Genomic DNA, 24,586 nt, shown 5'->3' on the forward strand with positions numbered 1-24,586 from the left:
GTCATTTAAGGTTTCGGAAAATGTTCTGCGGCAATTCTGGGGAAGTGGATTCGCACAAAATGAAAGAAGAGTGAGCTATTTGCTGGCAAGAGAAATCAGGAGATTTTTTTTGGGCAAAGGTCATTGGTTCTGACCTCAAGCCACAGTAAGAGAGTAGAAGTAGAGGTGGTGATAAAACAATGGGCCTATGTCACAGGGAATGTGCGTAGGCTTACTCTTGGGGTACTAATGGCTTACTGCTGAATTCAGTCCAAGATAGAAATACTCCCAGAGTAAGTCACAGATCGGGGGCAGCTGATGCAAGCGGCTGCACACAAGAACGCAGATGGAGATACCGTTGTGCACATATATAGAACAGCTTGCTGGTGGGTGCCACCTTATACTGCAGCTTACAGGTCCAACATTTCTGGCCTTCCCTGATGGGGGAAGGAAGCCTGGTGGTCTGGATTGATGCTGGTGTCCGTGTGCAGAGGACAGGACTAGGCACCACAGGGAGTCTAACTTGTGCGTAAGCCCATCAGTATCATCCTAGCTGAGTGTGTGAATATCTGAGGTTGATGGGCACTGACTCACCTGGCGCCATGCCTCAGCTGACTAATGCCTAGAGTCTTTACACGCCTGACTAAAGAAATGACTTGTTTGATTTTGTTACCAAAATCAAATGTATTGATTCATAGTTTGGAAATCCAACGAACCCTAAAACTTTGTTTTTTTTAAAAAAAAGAAATTATATTAGGTGTATCTCTGTATTTATTCCAGTCTCGTATTGTTAAAGTTCATGCCCACTATAGTCTTTCAGAGACGTTCTCCAAAAACAGTCTGCTTATCACCTCTAACAAATGTTTTATTTATTTGAATAATGTTAGAGGGAGCTGTGATGACTCGATGATTGTGGCTATCGAACGCGTTAGACTGCTCCCATTAACACCTAACAAAGCACATGGGGCCTTATTTACGAAGGACTTGCGCCGCCGGTGCGTCAGTTTTAACATGGGAAAAAGTGACGCACCGGTGGCGCAAGTCTTTCATAAATGAGGCCCATGGCTTTTAATATGATCCTAATGCATGGTAACTGTTCACAGGCCTGGAATAATCTGCAAGGCTCATGGCAACGGGCATGATGAAGCGTGCAGAAAGTTAGAAGCACACATGTGTACATTATGGCCACTGAAGAAATCATTGGATGATGATCTTGTACGACATTTGTAGATGCTAACAATTTTTATTGTTACAAAGTTATGAAAAGGGGTGGGTTCACATTAAACAGAAGAGAAGAAGACTGGTGCTGGGGCACCGTATTTTATTTTCTGTCGGCATTTTGTGAGCACGTTTCAGTTGGTATAAGCGACCAGATGCTACAGACGTCGCGTATTTTCCCTCAGATTCACAGACAGGAATATTGTGCATCAGAATATTCTCTTGTCAAATACAGGAAGTAGTTACATTGGCTCCAGATTCCAGGTTTGTTGTGAAATAATTAATCCCAATGATTGTTTTTTTTTTTGCTATCAAACTGGATTTAGAGCAGGGCATTATCTGAGCGCATTAGGGCCCATGGCACCCTTGCAAGGCCACAAACTAGAATACTGCTGTAAAATAGACCACAACTATCCTTACTGACAAATCTAAGACACTCTTCCTTGTCATGTGGATTTCAGAATTTATCAGTGATATATTACATACAGCCTATGGTGCAAAGATATAGTTTAATCTGACTTGAGCACTATTTTGATGCAAAATCAAAGGAAGGAACATGCCAAATGAACTTAAAATATTATAAATACTAATGCAATATAGAGGTTTTTTGCGATATTCTCTGCACTAGGCTAGTGTACAGCAACAAATAATGTGGAAGGTTGAAATATTAAGTTAAAACTGACTGTCAAGGCACTGATATTATTACGGACTACTTAAATGTCAGTTTCATGTTTTCTTACATCATTATTACTCAAGTATTGATTTGTAACTCGGCTACCCATTCATTCTCTCCCTCTCCATGATGTTCGATATGGATTATACATTTCCTTCTCATGCATACAAATGCGTTTTGCCTCGAATTGAGTGTAAGACATTCACGATTCATGAATTTTTAGGTACATTTTGAAAAAATAATTTCATTGAGTTCCTAATATATTTACTCTAATCTTGTATGACAAGAAATATTGATGTGTTGTCTTGACGGAACATGATAGCTCTAACCATTTCCAGACATGAGGATTGATCTTTCGGCTTTAAGATGCTTTCATATTTTCTTCGTGGTGCATTCCACAAAGAACATTTAAAAAAGCAGACATCTGCTCATTGTATGCTTCTTTTATCGGTTTAATGTTTACAAAGGTAATCTAAGACATCTACTGGAGTACGAAATTAGAGACCCATCCCAGTGTACTTAATAGTTGTGGTAAATCCCACCACCCAGTTTGTAAGACACAACGGGGCATATTATCAAGGGATTTATCTCCGCTTTTTTGGCTTTAAAAGCCAAGAAAGCGGAGATAAAATTATCTCCCTATCAGCAACAGGGTGCTAACACGCAAATTCGCATGTTAGCACCCTTTTTCTCTACGCTTCCCCTTGCATCTCTAATGAGATGCAAAGGAGAAAAATAATAGGAGAAATGTTGTTAAGCGACATTTCTCCTATTATCAAGGATTTCGCTAACCCTGTTAGTGATAAAAAAAGCAGCGCTAACCGCGGTTAGCACTGCTTTTTTTACACCTGGTATTTTCCTTACTTAGCCATGATATCCTATGGAAGGTGGATATCATGGCTAAGTTTGTGATCCCCTATCATCAAGCTAACGCCAAACTTTGAGAGATTATCGTTGGTTTTCCAGCGATAATCTCTCAATTGGCAGTTAGCGCGAGGATTTTTATCACTACTGAGATAAACCTTGCTAATAGCAGGTTATCTTGGCGATAATTTCCGGCGATGCTTAGCGTTAAAAAATTCGTTGCTAAGCATCGTTAGCGGCAAATATCGTTAAACGTTGGTAATATGCCCCAACATTTTTTTTTTTGGGGCTCCACCTGTAAATTATGTTTTGGGGGGCAGAAATCGCTTTGTCTACACCTCTACAAAATATACTATGTTAAGCTATACAGAGTTATATTAACGAAAATGTCGATTGTTCAAACAGGGATGTGAATTGTTCTTTTGACTAAAAAATAAATCAGCACATATTTAGAGTGCACCAATACTAAGGTCATACCTCAAGATATTTTTTTTCAATAGCATTGCATACATTTCTATATGCCATAGCAGTGAAAATAAATGTAGTTACTAACACATTAATAGAAACAAGTGTAATAATAAGCAATGAACCAGGGGTCTATTACTACAATGCAAAGGTCAGATTTTGTGTTATTTCCACTGTTCAGCTTAGATAAATTGAGGAACCTCTGCTTAATGACTCAAGGACTCCATTCTAGTATCACTTTACAAAAGGATAACTATTAGGGCCATAGTCACAAGACCCTATTGTGATTCTAAATCACTCCATAGGTTTAAACATTATGAGGTCTGGTTGAGGTTAGGTTGTTATCACTACTGCACTTGAAAACACTGCCTGACATAAGTTATACTATTTAATACCATTGCTCTGGGAGGGGCAAAACCTAATTTCCCACTTGCGGCTTCAGTTCTTATGAGTCATGTTGTCTAACCACACCAGACAATGGTAATACATTGCACAATACACTCTGCACAGCTGAACCTTGGGACCTGTTCTTAATGCACTGCGAGTATCCTGTAAAGCAAGTGCGGGCCAGAGGTAATGGTCCATCACCAGGGCTATGGCCAACACCAACAGCGCACAGCTCTATATTGACTGTGCACAAAAGGACTAGGATCCAGGGCCTGACTTTTGCAATGTTCATCACCCAGTCCACCACAGAGCATAAATCCCCCAATGCACAATGCGTTCAAGCTTGGGCTCACCTATTTATTTTATACATATTGATGTTTTATGTGGGTCCCGAGATGAGTCCTCCAGCAACAAGTCAGCCCTCTGAGAGTTCAGGGAAGGCTTCCAGCAGCAGGTCAGTCCTCTGAAGTACAAAATAGTTCTCAGGCAGCAGGGCAGTCCTCTGAAGTGCAATGTGGGCCTTCTGAATGTTCTCTGCAAATCCAGGGAAGTACTGAAGAGTGGGTCTGACTGTCCTGTTTGTATACCTGTTGACAACTTTGAAGTGGGTAAAGCTTCTAGAGTTTTCTTCCTACAGATGGTACTGGAATTTCTTCCTCCCTGCCCAGGCTCCAAGGTGTCTGGGTTGACAAAAAGCTAGTGTGAAGTTCTTTGTGAGTGTTCTGAGGCAGCTCCTTTGAAATGTAAGTGGGGTAGGGAGTAGATCTGTCCCACAAATCCTGGCAGAAAGGCCCTTAATACCAACACATAGTCTCTTTTTCTGCCACTGTCTGGGAGGAATACACAAAGGCCAACTGCCATGCTAATCACAGTCATTTGTTCCAGATTGCAGGATGCAGGCACCAAATGGTAAGGACAAGACAATGTCAGCTTTCACAAAGTATCTTTTTTAGAATTTTGAATTAAAATCTGACTTTACTATTAAAGAGGGTTTTAAATTACAATTCTTTAAAGATCAAACATAACATGTCTACCTGTTCCCAAACATAAGCTATCACTTATTAAATGTAATAAGTTAACCCAATGTCATCCTATGGAAGAGGTAGGCCTCACATTAGTGAAAAATTAATTGAGGAGTTTTTCACTCCCAGGACACGTAAACTGAAATGTACATATCTAACTCTTTAAATCCAATCTAGTCTGCCCTATCAGCCGTTTAGGGCCTACCTTAGTAGTCACTTATATCTATTAAAAAGGGAGGTTTGATCCTGGCAAAGGGCATATTTTGTTATTCAGCGCCCGTAACGTGACCAGCGCCACAACCCCTGTCCATTTTTACTGAAAGTGTTATACTCGAGATGAACTGCTGGCACTAAACCGTGCCTACCGCTGAGACTGCTGACAGACGCCACACCACGACGCTGCCTTCTGCCTGCTGCCTGCTGCCTGCTGCCTCGTAGGTACCGCCTGCCGCTCTCTGCCTGCCGCTGCTGGCCCTTCCTCGCCCGCTGACCGCCGCCGCTGACCCGGTCACTTCCCCCCGTTCTCCTGCCGCCGCCCCAGTCTCCTCCTTCCTGCTCCCGCCTCTGCTTCCAGTCCCGCCTCCCCTCCCTGCCCATTGGCTACCCCGCCTCCCAACTGACCCTCCCTCCCGGCTCCTTATTTATGACGCCCCCTCAGCGACCGCGCAGCGGACGCGCGCAGCGGGAGCGCCGTTTGAGCGCCGAAGGTGCGCCAAAGGTAAGCCCGTCCGCGCCCGTCCGCGCCTGGACCGCGCCCAGCGCCAGACCCCTGGCCCCCGCGCCCGCCAGCCCCCCCGCAGGACCTACAACTTCGCCACACTCATCGCACTCAACACCGCCCGAGCCCCCGGATGCTACCAAGCTTCCCTGCGACACACCCATGGACCCTTCGTCTGCCGATCCTGCAACTTCTCCTGCCACCGAACCTGCACCGCACCTGCCAAGACTGGAAGCAACAACCACCTCAAGTGCATCATGCTCAACACCCGCTCCATCCACCGCCACGCCGTGGAACTCGGGAACCTCCTCGACACCGCATCCCCAGACATCGCCTTCCTCATGGAAACCTGGATGAACGCCTCCTCAGCCCCCGACATTGCCATAGCCATCCCGGACGGCTACAAGATCATCAGGAGGGACCGCATCAACCAGACCGGAGGAGGCATCGCCATCGTACACAAGAGCACCATTCGCATCTCGACTGACTCCAGCATCACATTCAGCACCGCCGAATACCTCCACTTCCAGATCCACACCGACCCCAAGACGACCCTCAGAGGCACCCTCATCTACAGACCCCCAGGACCGCGTTCACAGTTCTGCGATGACATCACGGACTTCATCAGCCCACACGCCCTCCCCTCCACCGACTACATCCTCCTCGGGGACCTCAACTTCCACCTGGAGAACAACAACGACCGCAACACCACCACCCTGCTGGACAACCTCGCCAACCTCGGACTCAAGCAGCTGGTCAACACCCCCACCCACTACGCCGGCCACACGCTCGATCCTATCTTCTCCTCCAGCAAGCACGTCTCCTTCAGTCACTCCACCGGACTCAACTGGACCGACCACAGCTGCGTTCATTTCAGCTTCGCGAAGAACACAGTCCACCACCACCCGAAGCAGGTTCCCCACAGGAACTGGAGCAAGATCACCGCCGACCAGCTCGCCACCTCCCTCAGCCAGAACCAACCAGTCAGAACAACGGACCCTAACACAGCAGCCAGCAACCTCACGCAGTGGCTGACCACAAGTCCTGACGACCTCGCCCCACTGAAGGACCCACTCACCAGACCCAGAAGCAAGAAGGCTCCCTGGTTCACCAACGAACTCAAGGACTCCAAGAAGGCCTGCCGCACCCTCGAGAAGACCTGGCTCCTCAACAAGACCACCGACAACATGACCGCCCTCAAACTCGCCACCCGCAGACATCACCAGCTCATCCGCACCACAAAGAAGAAATCTCTGAAGGAACGACTGGACAAGAACGCCCATGACAGCAAGGAGCTCTTCAACATCGTCAAGGAATTCTCCAACCCCAGTACCGGCAACAACGACATCACCCCCTCACAGGACCTCTGCGACTCCCTCGCCTCGTACTTCCACCGCAAGATCTCCGACATCCACAACAGTTTCAGCGCTCAACCCCCGCACCCACCGGTCGAACCTACGCACCCAACCGCCATCCTCCAGACATGGACCGAGGTGACCCCCGAAGACACTACAAGCATGATGAACACCATCCACTCCGGATCGCCGACCGACCCGTGCCCCCACCACATCTTCAACAAAGCGGCCCCCACCATCGCACCCCATCTCTGAGACATCATCAACTCCTCCTTCAACACAGCCACCTTCCCTGAGAGCTGGAAGCACGCCGAGCTCAGCGCACTACTGAAGAAACCAACAGCGGACCCGACCGACCTCAAAAACTTCCGCCCCATCTCGCTCCTTCCCTTCCCAGCCAAAGTCATTGAAAAGATCGTCAACAAGCAACTGGCCGCCTTCCTCGAGACGAACGGATCCCTCGACCCATCGAAGTCCGGATTCAGAGCCAATCACAGCACCGAGACCGGCTTCATCGCAGCCACTGACGACATCCGAGCCCTGCTCGACAATGGTGAAACAGTGGCACTCATCCTCCTTGACCTCTCCGCTGCATTCGATACTGTTGCCACTGCACCCTAGTCCAACGACTCAACGACACCGGCATCCAGGGGAAGGCCCTGGACTGGATCACCTCATACCTCTCCGGAAGAACACAGAGAGTACGCCTCCCGCCGTTCCGCTCGGAGGCCACCGAAGTCATCTGCGGCGTCCCACAAGGATCATCGCTCAGCCCCACTCTCTTCAACATCTACATGAAACCACTAGCTGCCATCGCTCGCAATCACAACCTGAACATCATTTCCTACGCCGATGACACCCAGCTGATCCTCTCCCTCACCAAAGACCCCGACACCGCCAAAGCGAGCCTTCACGAAGGGATGAAAGACGTCGCCGAATGGATGAACAGCAGCCGCCTAAAGTTGAACACAGACAAGACAGAAGTCCTCATCCTGGGAACATCGCCCTCCGCATGGGACGACTCCTGGTGGCCCCCAGCCCTAGGCGCCGCACCCAAGCCAACAGACCACGCACGCAACTTGGGCATCATCCTGGACTCCTCCCTATCGATGACCAGACAAGTCAACGCCGTCTCCTCATCTTGCTTCCACACACTCCGCATGCTCCACAAGATCTTCCAATGGATTCCCACCTAGACAAGGAAGACGGTCACCCAGGCCCTCATCACCAGCAGACTGGACTATGGAAATACCCTCTACGCTGGAACAGCAGCCAAGCTTCAGAAGAGACTCCAGCGCATCCAGAACGCCTCCGCCCGACTCATCCTGGACGTCTCCCGACGCAGCCACATCTCGAGCCACCTGAGAGACCTACACTGGCTCCCTGTCAACAAGAGGATCACGTTCAGACTCCTCACCCACGCACACAAATCCCTCCACGACCTGGGCCCTAGGTACCTCAACGACCGCCTGACCTTCTACACGCCCACCCGCCAGCTGCGATCGGCGAACCTCGCCCTCACCGTCGTGCCTCGCATCCAGAGAGCCACCGCCGGAGGAAGATCCTTCTCCTACCTAGCGGCTAAGACATGGAACTCCCTGCCCGTCCACCTGCGGCTGACCCAGGACCACCTCGCCTTCAGGAAACAACTCAAGACCTGGCTGTTCGAGCAGTAGCAGACCCCCCTCCCCACGCGCCTTGAGACCCTCCCGGGTGAGTAGTGCGCAATATAAATGCCATGATTGATTGATTGTAAGTGCCAAACACCTACACTACTACTCGACTATCCAATTACTGGCCCTAACTGTTGTTCAACCTGTGGATTAGAAACCACATATATCCTGGCTAAAGCTACTGATTGCTACCAGGATAAAAATAATACTATCCTTATGATCAATTTGGTAACCATAGCTAATAATCAGACAGAGAGCCAAATAATTGGGAAGCCAGCTTACAGGACCCCGCGTGAAATGTCTAATGTATTAAATTGTATTTTGTTAAATATCAGGTCCATGTCAAAGCATAAATACGAATTGGAATCTCTAATATCAGATGTTAGTCCAGATCTGGTATTTCTCATGGAAATGTGGGCATCTCCTTCCTCCGAACCAGACTGGAACATTGCAGTCCCAGCTGGATACTTAGTGGCACAAATAGAAAGGAAAGGAGCAGTAGGAGGGAGTATCGCGTTGATATATTGCTCCCATTTTAAAGTTAATTTTAGATTGGAATCTACTCTGGAGGCAGAAGCTATGTCTTTCAGTGTAAAACATAATAATAATCAATAACTCCTACCTGGTCTATTGATATACAGGCTGCCAGCTAATGGGAGCCTCTTTCATCAGAGCACTACAAACCTTTTTAGAATCCTGTCTTGATACTACCACCTTTACAGTCTTAGGTAATTTTAATTTTCACTTAGAGGAACATAATATTTCAGATTCTTCTATTCTAATTGATAATTTTCTGGGCTATGGGATGAAACAGATTGTATCTATACCTACTCATCAAGCTGGGCATACGCTGGATTGCATTTTTACCAGCAATGACCAAATTGAAGTAGGAGTTGTACAGCCCATTCCTTGGTCAGATCATGCGGCAATCCACTTTACAGTAAAAACAAATGTTTCTATTAAAGGCCGAAGGGCTCGTCCCCTGTTAGTAAGAGCTCATCCCTGGAAATGCATACAGAGAAATGAGCTAACCACAATCCATACAAATAGTCCCCCCCCATGGAGGATAGCAACGGTGGGGCTAATATTTTGGATTTATGGATTAACCAGGCAGTAAATGAGTTGGCACCCGAGGAAAGTAAGCAATCAAGGACACGATTAGTTACCTTGCCATGGTACATAGCAGAGATCAACCTTTTTAAAATTAAGTGCCAACATCAGGAGCGGATCTGGAGATCTGACTATAGGGCAGTGCATAGGAAGGAATACAACAGAACCTTGGAGGAGTACAAAACGGTAATAAAACAGGCCAAGACCGCGTACTTTACCAAAAAAATCAAGAGGCCACAAAAATCCACCAAGGAACTACTTAAAACAATATCAATCTTAACTTAGTGTCCTCGTGACACAATGTTTGTCCCAGACCAAAATTTTGTTGACAAACTGGCTCTGTTCTTTCAGCAAAATGTCCAAGAAGTGTATATTGAACTTCAAAACTTGCCAGTAAATGTGAGAAATGACAACAGGGAATTCATTGAGACCTCTTCAACCCTGAATTGTCTGTACCCATTTTCTTTCCTTAAAGAAAAACAGATCATTAACCTGCTAACTCAAATTAAGTCAGGTTCCTTAAACCACCCCCCCCCTGTATCCTCCATGTATCCTCTGAAGTGGTAAGTGCTTCTCTGACTCCTCTTCTCAATGAGATTATGAGATCCGGAATGTTCCCTCAGAGATGGAAAAAGGCCTGTATAAGACAAACTGGACCCTCAGGATACCAAGCATTATAGTCCTGTATCCTGTCTCCCTCTGCCATCTAAAACATTATAGAAAGCTATGAATCAGGATCTAATGGATTTGTGGATATTAACAATACCCTGGACTCCATGTAACATGGCTTCAGATCACGACACTCTACGGAATTTGCTCTAATAATGGCAACAGAGGAAATCCGTAGGGCCATGGAGCTGTCCTAATACTTCTTGACTTAACGGCAGCTTTTGACACCGTAAACCATGTGGTCCTACTAGAAAGGCTCAAAGCTGTGGGTATTAGGGACACTGCACTAACCTTGCTCAGGTTCTTCTTGGACTCCAGAGTCCAACAAATCTTTTTTTTTTTGACATTTTCTTATTGAGCAGAGCAGATGGCAATAAAACGTTTATACAGTGAACAATGATCCAGGGATCGTTATAAACATCAAGCAACATCTAATAAAATCTGATAATTCATCACATTTAGCAATAATCATTAATATACGGTTTGATAGAAAACAAGAAATACATAACAAGAATTGCAGAGTGCAATCATTTCACAGTCCTAATTAAAGTACAGGTAGTGCAAAGTACAATAACCTAGCCATAGCAGACACCCTTATATTGCTATTATAGCATTTACCTTTGCCCACACGACAAGTCATATTTTATTAATTGATAAACCTTCTACTTATGCAAGAACCCTGCCCGAGGGAAGTGTTAGCATGCCTGGCCTAGACTTTTCTTTATTAATATAGCATCATGTGCTAAAGTGCTAAATATCCAAAATGTATTTTCTTAATTTGAAAACATTCTACTTGGGCAAGGGACCTGCCGCAAAGAAGTGCTACCAAATCTGACCTGCACTTCTTATATTAGTGCTGGTGAACTTTTTCATTGCCCCAACTCTTTTGGCGTAAGCCTCTTCAAACTTTTTTGTCCGTCTCATTTTATTTACCCATTTAAAATGAGATGGTACCTCCTCTGATTTCCAATTTTGAAGGATTAGGGAATGGGCAACTAAAGCACAGATTCCCAGAGTACAACAAATCTCCTGGGATGGAATTCAATCAGGACAGTTTTTTCTCCAGTGTGGAGTCCCCCAGGGATCAGCGTTATCTCCCACATTGTTTAATCTGTATGTGACCCTATTGGCCAAACTGATGAAAGATCAAGGCCTGAAACTGGTGTCATACGCAGATGACACTCAGTTAGTGGTGTCACTTACTCAGAGTGTTGAAGTCACAGTGGAGCGCTTCCGAAATCACCTCATAAGTGTTAAGAGCTGGATGAATAAGACTTTTTTAAAGCCCAACACAGAGAAAAGCGAGGTGATAGAATTTGGCCAAAAACCTTCTATTTATAATGGTTAAAGTGGCCCACAGAAGCTGGCATCTGTCCCGTCCCGGCACAAAAAGTTAAGAACTTAGGTTTTGTGATTGACAAAGATCTAACACTCACCTCGCAAGTCAATCGGGTCACCTTGACCTGTTTCGTCACGATTAAGGTCCTCCGAAAAATACTACCATTTATACCTTTTGCATTAAGGAAGATAGTAGTACGAGCCTTGGTTCTATCTTGAATTGACAATTGCAATGCACTGCATGTTGGAATTGGATAAAGACAGCTCTCCAAATGCCAGTCATTGCAGAATGCTGCTGTAAGAGTGCTGCTGGATCTTCCGAAACACCACCCGATGTCCAATGGCATACGGGTACTACATTGACTTCCTGTTCGACGACGGGTGCAGTTTAAGGCTTTATGCCTAGTATACAAAGCTGTAAATGGAGGAGGTGCAGAGGATATGAAATCTCTTTTTCCTCGCTATATACCGTCTTGCACATTAAGATCTGGCAGTTTGGGCCTGGTTTGCCTACCTAGGATAAAGAGAGCCCAATGGGGTGGCAAGGCTTTCTCTTTTCAGGTGGCAAAATTGTGGAATTCTTTTACCACGGAGCTACGCCTGGAAACGAACAAGATCCTGCTTAGAAAGGCTTTAAAAACCTGGCTATTTACTAAATCCTAGACTGGAAGTGCTCATCCTAATCCTCACACAGCGCCAAGATTCCTCAGCAATAGTGCGCTTCATAAATAATTCAGTCAGTCAGTTAGTGGCATTGACAGTTTAAAACCGCACACAGGCTGAAATGGCAGGCCTAAGATAGATTTCAAAAAGGCTAAGTGGATAGCACAACATGTGCTGAAGGTCCACTTTTAATTTTCAGGCCCTTGGTACATGGTGTACCACTTTACTAGTGACCTATAAGCAAATTAATCATTTGTAGGCAAATGTTACCATGTTTTAAGGAGGGAGCACAAGCACTCTAGCACTGGTTGGCAGTGGTAAAGTGCATAGAGTCCTAAAGCTAACGAAAATTAAAATCAACAAATAATGGAGTAGGCAAAATGTTTGGTGGGAAAACCAATCTAAGCCTGACAGGTCTAACAAGCTCCGTGAAAACTTGAGTGGTAGTGCTATCTACAACTGTTGACAGTGGTTTTTCAAAGTTAGTAGAACTTGCATGTCACTGTAGACTGATGTACATGCATTCCAAAAAATGTTGTATTTTTTCGAGTATCTCTCTAGCTTACTATTTGCAAAAGAATATGTATTATGTTATCACTGAACACTTCTCTGACTAGGGAGTTAGTGAGGGAAATAGTCACCCTCACTCCGATATGATCAACACATGACTGGATGCTGCTGTGATTCTTCTCTAAATTAAGTAATGGTACAAGTAGCTCAAGGGGAGTAATGATGTTTGTGGAAGTCAACAGTTCTTCAGCACTGTCAGAGAGTTTGTCTTTGGAGAAGGTAGTTGAAGATTCACATCCATAATATCCTTGGTGCTTGTCAGAGAAATTACTCAAGTGATATTTCTGCCTCTGTGGTCTATTAATACATCCATCGTGACAGAAATATTTTTTGCTGAAAAGTTTTATTATAAGCACCCTCATTATTGACTTGAAAGGCAAAAATATCAAGCTTCTTGGAGGCCGGTGCAATCAGTGAACAGAATTGTATTGGTGGCAGGGCCACGTAGACGTACCTATGTTAAAACAGGGCTAGGAGGTCAAAATTAAAAGCTCCTGAGCCATCCAAGCCAAATTTGCAGGAATGTAAATGCGTCTAGTTTAGCCTATCTTTATATGTTTTTAGGGGCTTTCTTTGGGGTCCAAATCCAAAGTGAATCAGGAGACTTAAGGAAAATCTCCCCTTTGGTTGGCTATATTACTCTTGGATGCTTCCTGTTTATGATATAAGAGAAGAGTGGAATATCATGGTTAACTGAAAAACCGGCTGGTTTTTATGTTTGTGGCTCATGTGTGACATGCCAATTTGGTGTGAATAAAAAAACGAAATTCAAGTACAACACTGAAAGAGAGTATGTCATCCGGACATTCATCAATTGTAACACTACCTACACAGTCTATGCATTGGGTTGTGCATGTAACAAGATTTACATAGGAAGCAGCATTAGATGTCTGAAGATCAGAATGCAGGAGCATATCAGGGCGATTAGGAATAATGATGAAAAATACCCTGTGGCGGCTCATATACAGAAAAGTCATCCCTTGGAAAGAAATGTCTGGTTTCACGCATTAGAACATGTGGAAACACCATCCAGGGGTGGGGATCGTGAGCTGGCTCTAAGAAAGGCAGAGGCTGGATGGATTTGTCGATTGAGGACTACAGCCTTGGGGCTTAATACATGTAATGAACTACATTATTTTTTGTAAAAATGGACTTCAGATGTCAATGCATTGTATCAGGACCCGTATTGTATAATGTGAGAAAAAAGTCAATGGTTTACGGAATCTGTCACAACAAGCCACTGTTCACATTGTGATGACGAATTTTCTGATGCATGTTAGTTTAATATACATTATCAAAAATAGAAATTGGTAGTGTATTTGCACTTGTATCCTATTGTGCCAAGCTGTATCTGAATAATGACAAATTTTAATCTTTGGGATACATTTGAATTATTATAGTTAGTCCAGAATTTAGTTTCCTTAAGGGTATTTGTGAATGAACACACACATGGTGAATTGAAAGCAATATAGCATGTTAGACATAATATGTAAAGTGAAGCTGATTACATGCCATAAAACTATGTTCTAATATAAGTATTGTATGACACTTAAAATGTATACATCAGGAGGAGTTTTTATTAAATTGAGTTGACTTCTTATCTAACCACATCCCTTTGAGGTGAGACATACCCTAGAATGGGATTGATGTAACTGCGGGTGAATTTAGGGACAAAGTTTATATCACAAGATGGCGCCAGCCCACGTAGTAGCAATTTAGGCTAGTATATGGACACAAGAGCCAAAACAGAAGTAATCCCGGCATATAGATCGGAATACCTACGTGTTTGTAAACAAAAGTCTACTGTAACTTACTTATACGTTTGAAAAAATATAAAAAAATAATGTAACACTCAATTTTTTGGCTTGAATAATATACCAGAATATTTTTCCGCTTTACACTGAAATAATAAAAAAACGAAAATCGCATCAAAACGATAATCTATTGATGAGAAAATAGTGATTTCACGTATAGAAATCTATTACAATACAGCCATTCTAAGATGGCGCTGGTGCTAAACTTTGCTTATCGGCCCTCGTACCGGTCCCAAAACCAGGTGTATTGTATTATTCACTTGTCTGCGGCCTTTAACCCCTTCGCTGCAGGGGTTAATCCCCCGCTGTGCTGGGGGTGAGGGGGCGCGCACAGCGCCCCCATGCTCATGACGAGCTGAGCTCATCATGAGGCACGGCGCTCCTGTGCTCATGACGAGCTCAGCTTGTCACGGCCACACCCTTTCCCGTGGAACGCTCAGCACAGCCTGGAAATTATCCCCGCATGCAAGCGTTCCACGGCTCATGACCATGGCTCATGACGAGCTCAGCTCGTCATGAGCCTCGAAGAGGTTAAAATGGCGCCCGTGGCATTCACTTTTGTATCTATCTGGAGTGGATAGACCACTCAACCTCTGCGCACTGTTGCTCCTGGTCAATATATCATACCAGATTAATCATTCTAATTTTTTCAATTTGTTGAACAGTTTTCAGTGTGACTCAATCATAACATATAACTCTTAACCAAGTTAACTCAAGATTTCTTATTTAATCATCAAATTCATTAATCGATATCTTGGAAATGTAATGTAAACAAATATTAACATTTCACAAATTCAACATAATCTTTCTTGGCAGTATACAGTTGTCGTAGCCCGATGCATTTCGAGTCACTTCGGACTCTTCCTCAGGGGCCTGTAAATATAACCAGTTCATAACATAAGCTTATGTTTGAAACATATATAGTAACAGATTCAATTTCGTAAAACAATGTAATGCGGAAGACAACAAAATTCATTTGCATTTAATTCGGATGCTTGAAATAAAATGACAAAACTTGACTATGAGCTTGTTGGGTACAGATACCACCACCACACCTCTGTGGAGAACTGTGAACCGCCTAAAAAAATGTATACTCACACACAGAACCAAAGAAACGCGCCCTTCCTGTGAACAGAAAAATCTATATGTAAACAACTGATACAAAACATGAAAAAACTACCAACGACATGCTCCAGGGGGTTCCTGGTCTTACCTCAGCTCTCTAATACGGACACAACCGCGTTTCAGACTTTTAACCCAACTGACGGCCACTACCTGTGGATAAACGCGAAAACCATCCTTAATCTTCACTCTTTCCTTTTTAAACCTAAATGTTTGCGTATAAGAGATCAAAAAATCTGAAGGAGTTGCTGAAGACTCCAACCACCAGCAGGAGGCAGACTCATAAAGGGATGAAACGGTGTTCGAATTGTGTCCACTGTCACAATGTCATAGTTGGAACCACCTTACATCACCCACAGACTGGTAAAACTGTTGAACTGCACCATGATAGTGGCTGTAACTCTAAGAATGTGATTTACTACATGTAGATACTCCTCTTTTTAGAAATTATTTTTAGTTTAGATTCTTTCTTAACACATGCGTGCTGCGGAGGTGGCACGTTTGTCCACACACCGTGCCTATAACTTAACAACCTATCTGGAGTGGATAGACCACTCAACCTCTGCGCACTGTTGCTCCTGGTCAATATATCATACCAGATTAATCATTCTAATTTTTTCAATTTGTTGAACAGTTTTCAGTGTGACTACATGTAGTAAATCACATTCTTAGAGTTACAGTCACTATCATGGTGCAGTTCAACAGTTTTACCAGTCTGTGGGTGATGTAAGGTGGTTCCAACTATGACATTGTGACAGTGGACACAATTCGAGCACCGTTTCATCCCTTTATGAGTCTGCCTCCTGCTGGTGGTTGGAGTCTTCAGCAACTCCTTCAGATTTTTTGATCTCTTATACGCAAACATTTAGGTTTAAAAAGGAAAGAGTGAAGATTAAGGATGGTTTTCGCGTTTATCCACAGGTAGTGGCCGTCAGTTGGGTTAAAAGTCTAAAACGCGGTTGTGTCCGTATTAGAGAGCTGAGGTAAGACCAGGAACCCCCTGGAGCATGTCGTTGGTAGTTTTTTCACGTTTTGTATCAGTTGTTTACATATAGATTTTTCTGTTCACAGGAAGGGCGCGTTTCTTTGGTTCTGTGTGTGAGTATACGTTTTTTTAGGCGGTTCACAGTTCTCCACAGAGGTGTGGTGGTGGTATCTGTACCCAACAAGCTCATAGTCAAGTTTTGTCATTTTATTTCAAGCATCCGAATTAAATGCAAATGAATTTTGTTGTCTTCTGCATTACATTGTTTTACGAAATTGAATCTGTTACTATATATGTTACAAACATAAGCTTATGTTATGAACTGGTTATATTTACAGGCCCCTGAGGAAGAGTCCGAGGGGACTCGAAATGCATCGGGCTACGACAACTGTATACTGCCAAGAAAGATTATGTTGAATTTGTGAAATGTTAATATTTGTTTACATTACATTTCCAAGATATCAATTAATGAATTTGATGATTAAATAAGAAATCTTGAGTTAACTTGGTTAAGAGTTACATGTTATGATTGAGTCACACTGAAAACTGTTCAACAAATTGAAAAAATTAGAATGATTAATCTGGTATGATATATTGACCAGGAGCAACAGTGCGCAGAGGTTGAGTGGTCTATCCACTCCAGATAGGTTGTTAAGTTATAGGCACGGTGTGTGGACAAACGTGCCACCTCCGCAGCACGCATGTGGTAAGAAAGAATCTAAACTAAAAATAATTTCTAAAAAGAGGAGTGCTACTCACATTGAATTTTCATTCACTTTTGTATGCCATCACGGAGGACGCCAAGCTATGGAGCCGGCCGATATCGGAAAAAGAAGTAAATCCTATTGGGGTATCTGTACTGTTAAAAAACCCATATGGGGCCCGAGAAATACTGTTAAATAATGGGGAGATTTGGGTGACCTAATGCAGGCAGGAAGTTATGCCGCACAGATTATTTCGATGTGCTGGTGCTTTTGATATAAATTTGCGCGTCCTCTTATTACACGTTTTGTGTAGGATACTTAGAATCCTGTGGCATGTGCCAATGATTGACTTAGAGATGTTTGGAACGTTTTTTAAATGCTCGATAGACGTTCTAAGATGGCGCTGCATTAGCATTCCGTCTACAAGTAATTCCGTCCACCTGGACAGGCGCGTTGACGTGGTCTAAAACAACGGCCAAGTAATTAAGGTTGAGCAGTCTCTCCTCATTGTAACTAAAACTGCACATCCCTTGGTATCATAACTCTGATTAGGGCACCGAGTACCCCCTTTTGCTAGTCAACAAAATAAGAGGAGTGTGGCTGGTAATAAAGCATACATCAGATGTTCCAAGATGGCGCAGCGGGAAATACAGTTTGCTTATCGTGGTTACTAAAGAGATGTTAACACCCGCTTCTGGTCTAAAAACATGAAAAATATGCTAAATATACGTTATGCGGCTCTGTTTATAATAAAATTATTTTCCTAAATGGTTAAAATTATAGTAAACATCAGAAATAGGAAATTGATAATTTAAATAAAATATAAGAAATTATACTAGATAGTAAAATTGGACGTGAATAGAATGGATACACTATAACAACATCCCCATTCCTTTGTCTTGCTTCTTATAGTGACCCATTAAAGGAATCACTGTTTTCGAAGATATTCACCAACGTGAAAACGAGTTACCACAAATTTTGAGGAAGTATTATCATAAGGAGGACGTAAAACCCTTTCTTTTGAGGTGATTTAATTTTGGCAACTGTGTGGGCTCAGATGCTCTTGTTTTGCGTAATGAAACAATACCATGGATAATACTAAGGGTGCTGTTTTCAATTTTGTTATAGACTTGTGCTCTATGACTGTCCTTTATAAGAGGACACACTGAAACTGGCGTATGACCATTCCATGTTACAGATGTATTTCGGTAAGCTACCTCCAATTAGCATTATTCTCTCTAGTAACCCATTAAGATCTTGTGGGAAGAGAAAAATCCAAAAAGAAGAAGAATAAAATGATAATATATGAAATAGGCCCAAGTGTGTTTTGAAGCTGTTCTTCTACTTACAAAAGGTTATAAATGTGTAAAGACAAGTGATGTAGAATCAGTGGAGGAATTCATAAATTTGTATGACTTGGACTACATGATGATTGTAAATATTGTATAAATTGTATATATTGAGATAAGGATTGTAAAAATGTATTGAATTGAAAATTGTTTTAACTGTAAATATTGTATCACTATTTTGGATAATATTTTTTGTATGTATGTGTTATTTGTAGCCCTGAAGAAGTCTCTGAAGGATGAAACGTGTTGGCTAGGGCTACAGACTTTTAAATGAAGATTTAATAAAGAATGAACTTCTACAAGACCACTGATTCTGCCTTTGAATAATCAATATGTGTATATAGAATTTAGTTACTTTTTGTTTAAGTGCGCTGGACCAATTTTGTGTTCTGTTTTGATATGTCTTGTTATTTAATGGTTTTATGTTGTAAAGTGCTGTTGTTTATTGCTGTCGGTATTTGGAAATTCAACGTTTTTGCATTTGAGGTGTGAGTTATAGTTTGCATGGTGGGGCACAACTTATGGTTTTCATGAGCTAGCTATGAACAGATAATTTTAGGGGGTATTCGGTTCTGAATTTTTTATGTTGCCATGCTGGCAGATAACATCACTGAGGATAAGCATCACATCAGTGAGGATAAGCATCAAATCATTAAGGCTAAACATCACTATCATAGGCTGGAGCAGTCTGCATGTGGAGGACAAGCTTCCATCAGCATGCCTCCTGACTTCTGGCACACAATTTGGACTCAGTTGTAGTCCTCTGCTCCAATAGCCTTGCTAAGTTATTTAGGGGCCTATTAGCAAGAAATAGCGATATTTATCGCTGAACGTGGTTAGCGATTTTTATTTTATCGCTGACTATCGCTGGATATTTTAGCGGAGAAAACATGCTATTAGCAACGTTTTTCTCCATTGTGCTAAAATATCCAGCGATAGCATCGAAATACGAGAATATCGTGGGAAATCCAGCATATTCCCGCATTAACACAATGGGGGCTTAATCTGATAATCCACCCCCCATTGACTATACAAGTAAACCAACTTTTTAGCAGGTGTTAGTTTACAGCAATAATCGCGCTTAGTGTGTTTTTTTTTATCGCTTCGCCTGCCTTGCTAATAGGCGATAGCTGTGTTAGCCACTGTTTTCAGTCGCTAACAGTATGAGTACGCCCACTTTGCATGTCATTAGCGATAAATATCGCCCAACCCTGTAGCTATTGCCTAAAAGCTGTCGCTAACTGCTGTTAGGGACAGCTTGCTAATAGGGCGATAAAAATATTGCCGCTTTAGCGGGGAAAAGTCCAGCTAAAGCGGCGATATTGCCCTTGCTAATATGCCCCTGAGTTTTCTCAACATACATACACACACACATACACACACAAACACACACACAGACGCACACAAACACAAAATAAAAATAAAAAGCTTAAATAAGTTAGAGAAAGAATTAATATAGACAACACCAGTGTAAGCTACAAAATAGGCAAGAACAAGTTTCTTACAGTTCTTGAAGTAAACAATTAAATTAATAAAACAAATTTCGTAGCACGCCCTGCATCGCATTTTGCGATGCAGGGCACGGAACAAAATTCTTTTGATTAATTTAATGGTTTACTTACCTGCAATCATCCATATTCCGGTTTTTATCATCCCTGACCCTCCCCCGCCCCGCCTGCCTTCCCCACGGAACTCCCTCCACAGGCCGCAGCTGCTTTGGCATGGTGCCACCTCAAGTCCCACACGCGGATGCCTGCCTATTTGGTATGCGGCATGGCAGTGCAAGTGTCCCCTACAAGCAATTTATGGATGACCTGCCTCTCATCTCTTGCACCTTGGGTAGGGGTCCAAAAGAATTTGAAGAGAAGAATGGTAGTGTTCTTTGAATCCTTTTCTCTAAACAACCATGTCCGACAATTCTCTCCCAGACTTTCTTCATCTAGCCTCCCACATACAAGAGGAGGAGGTTGGTTGTCCATTTAAGGGTAGCATTGCTTTTGGCCTGAGAGTTCAAAAAGACCTAGGGCTAAGCCAGAGCAGGGCATGTGGCTTGAGCCTCGTTCAGGCTTTCACTGGTTCAGCCAACTTTAGTGATGACTACCGTGACCCACCACTCCCAAATGCTGCTTGAATAGTGAGGATGAGCTTATATTGCACATGAATCAATGACTGCACCTTTGTTTTTGGGCCTTCCCTAACAACACGTTATGGTTATGATGGGATAAAATAGAAAGTTTATTTTGGCTTCCAAAATTATCTTTCACATTTACTAGAAACTGGAAATTTAAATCACATTCCTGCATCCTAAAACCAACATCCTTCAGTTGATTCATCACCATGCCTTCTGACCACCACTAGTTTTCTGACTATGAAAAGTGCCAAATATATCAGCATGTAAGCCCCAGCAAAGAGTTTTTATTCCTATCAATTCACGAATAATTGAAGCTAGGCTGCAACTATTTCTTCTAACACTATTCCAGTAATTTATTCTCTATTTTCAGGATCAGGTTTATTATTCCGTACCCAACCATTTATCAGTCTTTTTATTGTAAAACCGCTTGACCTTTTGACTTTAACTCAAGCCTTTTCATTGCCATTAAGGATGAGAAGGACATGAGTAGGGGGTTTCCAGGAATGTGTTTGTCCTGATGAAAGTGCCCTACACAAAAGCTAGGGTAACATCCTCTAAGAGAAAATGGCAAGGATCTCTACCCTTCCCAGATGAGTTTTCATAACTACCAATAGACATATCATACATCTGTATCATCTGACATATCAGTAGCATGGCCATCACGCAATGCACTCAACTCTCAGGAGCTCTACTAGCTTTGTTGACATCTCCTGTTCCTTGTCCTGGGCTAATATTAACCTGAAAGTGACCACCTTAAACCGAGCAAAGCATTAGTAGTATTTTAGAACTACAGTCTTTGGTCATTGGAGAAGTGTGGCTCAATGGTTAGAGCGGCAGACCCTGATGCAGAGGTCTAGCCCGGGACCAGGGTTCAATTCCCCGCCTCGGCGGGTGTTGGGCTCAAAATTCCACGGACCTGATAATTCTCGCCTCGGTGCCTATTCCAATCATGGAGTCCCACTTTGCAACTCTGGGCAATAGCTTGCTTAATCTCCACAATGGCCCCCACAACGCTAAGGATGCCTGGCCTCCACCTTGGGGGTGCCCAGGAGTGGACGCCTCACAGGGAAAGCCAGGATGGGTTCCACAGCGGTATTCGTACAAGCGCCTTGAGACCCTTGCGGGTGAGTAGTGCGCTATACAAGTATCAATTTACATTTACATTCTTAGTATGCTTGCACAGCTTGCTAACTGACTTCAGGAACTTGCTATGCGGGACCAACTCTCTGATCAAAAAATAATATTCATATTGTAAATTTCTTGCGCAAGAAGGAAATTTAGGACTATAAGCCCTCACTTTATCTACTATGTTGTCAGGGTTCTTTTACCAAATACTAAAGGGGCTGGTGTTTTATTTAATTATTGTTAGAAACAATGTGAATCCCTGGATACACCCCCAAAATCAAAACTAACAGCTGCATACCATTCACAGAAATATTGGAAAATTTTGGGAGATTGTTTTGCGGAAATGATTCATCTTCAGATTTTCATTGTTGTAGTTTGATGTGCACTGCAAGTTAATTTTTTTGAATTTACATTTTTGTCCCTCATTAACAATGTGCAGTATGCATTTACACATCGACAGACTGATTTAATGCAATTCCTTTTAAAATGAGTTTTATATTATGTATAGAAGTGTATTTTCTAATATTTTTTTCCTTTCTGTGTCACTGGAAGCAAGCTATAGCTAGCTGATGATCCGAAATTAGGATAAAGCCAGTCCCAGGTTGCATGTGTTCTGGTTCGGGGAAGACCTGGCATGGCAGTTCAAGCTGAACTTCTACGATTGGACCAGGGTCAAGACTAATTTGTGTATTGGCTGGGTACAATCTCAGGTCAATGATGTGCCACCAAGCTCTTACCATTGGCTGACATTATTTCAAGTATTCTATCCATTAGTGTGCAGTCATTGGTTAGTTTCTGACAGAGCAGCACTGCGATAGGTTGAACTTTGACAGAGCCGCACTAGGATTGGCTGTTGTTTGTTATTTCATATTTGTGATTTGTAGACTATAATTTGAGTGAAAATAATGGGTGCCGTGTTGGAAAAGCCTAATCTTTCTGTTGAACCTTCTACTGAGGGTCAGAAATTACCTGCCAAGGGCATACCTGCATACGAAATTCTAACAGACATTGGGATTTACATGTGCATCTGGATTTCTGAAATGGCATGAACATATGGCTTCCTATAAAGACTTGCATTGCCATTGAACAAATAGGTTTGAATGGCGACAGAGACGAAGAGAAAGAAAATTTCAAAGCAGGTAAAATGTTCTTTTAAGCAATGGCATGAGAGTAAGTGGAACAGACAGCAAAGTTGTTAGAGAGAAGATTTGATGGAAGGAGTGAGAGTTTTTCTTGCAAAATTAAAAGAAATTGCAGGAAAAAAACACTGATGCCGGAAAAACATAAAAACAGAATCAAGATTTAGATGAGGAAGATAACTTTTTAAATCATCTTGTGAATTTAAGAACTCCTCCACATACTGATGGGGTACACAGACTAGGACCTGGTCCTGATACTGTTATAATACCCAATAAGAGTGCAGCAGAAGATAGTGCTGTAGTTTAAACACAGAGATCAGTTACGCATGTGTGTGTGAGCACAGTAGCAAGTTCCCCAGCTGAAGCTGCAATGACAGCACTGCTGAGTACTAGCAGACATATCACAGCTGTTTCTCAACTTTGAATTCATCAGGTGTGGTTGAAGGGGTTCCTACAAAGAAAATTATTGACGTTGATCTTTTAAAAATGGAATTTGGGGAAATGTTACAAGGGATAGTTGATCTTAATGGACTGTTGTCATTCAATGAAAAGCAATACCAAATCGAGGAAGAATCTAAATGTGCAAATGAGGCATACAAGGAGCTCGAAGAATGAGCTGATGGGTGTGAGGTCGATATCAACAAAACGAAAAATGTGAGAAGAAATTACAAGATGGATTTAACCAATCTATACTACTAATATAAAGGAAGAACTTTGAACCTTTGAGGCGGGTAAACTCTGGAACTACAGCGCCATTCCACACACCCGATACATCGTTGTAATCATCAGGGTGTGCAGATGGACATAGGCTATATAAACTTAATAAATATACGTTATTTAAAAAATTTACCCCCAAAAAAAGTAGTCCCTTGGAAGAAGCACCGGCCGCGACGTGCGTGCCCGACGTGAGGAGCGCGGGGAGGAGCAGCGTCCAGGAGCGTGAGGAGGACCGGCGGACATGGCGCGGGGAGGAGCGGTGAGGAGCGGCGGACAGGCGGGGAGGAGCGGTGAGCGGCGGATGAGGTAGGTTATTTATTTATTTATTTAGGAGCGGTGAGCGGCGGAAAAATGAAGCAAAAATGAAAATTGTGAGCAAGAGGAAGCAAACGGAGCATCACAAAAGTGAGCCAAACGGTACATTACAGGAGGAAAAAGTTACGTGTGCAGGTTACAAAAGCGTACATCGGGAGCAAGAGGAAGCAAACGGAGCATTACAAAAGTGAGCCAAACGGTGCATTACAGGAGGAAAAAGTTACGTGTGCAGGTTACAAAAGCGTAGAAAGTAAACATAGAGGTATAGGAGGAAAAAGTGACGTGTACAGGTAGCAAGAGAAAGCAAACGAAGCATTAAAAAAGTGAGCCAAACGGTGCATTACAGGAGGAAAAAGTTACGTGTGCAGGTTACAAAAGCGTAGAAAGTAAACATAGAGGTATAGGAGGAAAAAGTGATGTGTGCAGGTAGCAAGAGGAAGCAAATGGAGCATTAAAAAAGTGAGCCAAACGGTTCATTACA

Source organism: Lissotriton vulgaris, chromosome 4_1 (genome assembly GCF_964263255.1).
Source record: "Lissotriton vulgaris chromosome 4_1, aLisVul1.2, whole genome shotgun sequence".
Taxonomy (NCBI): Eukaryota; Metazoa; Chordata; class Amphibia; order Caudata; family Salamandridae; genus Lissotriton; species Lissotriton vulgaris.